Below are 1,027 nucleotides of genomic sequence, written 5' to 3'. Positions count from 1 at the left end.
CAACAGTAGTTTTCACCCTCTGAAAAAAAGAAGGGGCCAGTACTGGGACCAGCCACTCACGAGGATCTTTAAGAAAAAAAAAAAACCAAATTCACTCCCTATTCCACAGTGCCAATAATTTGCACTCCACTACACAACAGCTTACTTCTCATCTCTCTTCTTCTCTTCTCTTTACCTTCCTCTCATTCGATTGTTGCACTCTGCAGGTGTAGAGTATTCTTTCCTCCCATATAGCCTAGTTGGACTCCAGTAGAGGGTCCCTTAGGAACACATTGGCACCATAAGTGCCACCAAGCAAGAATCCAGAAAATAAATAAAACAACAAACCAAAAAAGGGAACACAGAAGAGAAGGCGCCTTCTTGAACCTAACCTGCACCAGTGCCTAGGGGATACTGAGGCCACCAGTGTGACCTGTACACGGCACACCCAAAACTACAAAGTGCCACCTTTGAAAGGGTGCCACGTCATTGAAGAGACATCTCCTCGCTGCCCAAGTACGCCCGCTGACCCGGTTAGACGCCCTTCCCCACTCAGAACCATGGTGCAGAGCACGCAAAACTTTCCTGGGGCTGGGGACGGCGGCAGGTCTCACCGCTCGAACTTACCACCTGGGTTAAGGAGCAAGTGGAACGACTAGTCAAGCGGGAGAAGGAAGAAAGACTCAGCAGAGGAAGTATAGCCGAGCAGAGGCAATATGAAGAGGAAAGAGAAGAAAGAAGGAGACAGCATGAGTTAGCCTGCAAGGAAACTGAGTTAGCCCTAAAGGAGAAGCAGCCTGAGCTTGAGAGCTAAAATGGAGAATGCCGAAGCTATGGCTAGCCATCAAGCCTCCAGTCCTACACCTGCTGCATCAACCGCTCCAATTTCGAGCATCAATTCCCTAGTCCCCAAGTGGACTGAGGACGAGCCAGAAGCATGGCTGGAGGAGATCGAGGCTCTTTTCGATAACTACAGCACCACGGAGACGGAGAGAGCCTTAATACCAGCAAGCATGTCGGAGGAAAAGCTGGCAGCGCTTCGCCACTG

Source organism: Macrobrachium rosenbergii, chromosome 13 (assembly GCF_040412425.1).
Source record: "Macrobrachium rosenbergii isolate ZJJX-2024 chromosome 13, ASM4041242v1, whole genome shotgun sequence".
Lineage (NCBI taxonomy): Eukaryota > Metazoa > Arthropoda > Malacostraca > Decapoda > Palaemonidae > Macrobrachium > Macrobrachium rosenbergii.
This window is presented reverse-complemented; position numbering follows the sequence as displayed.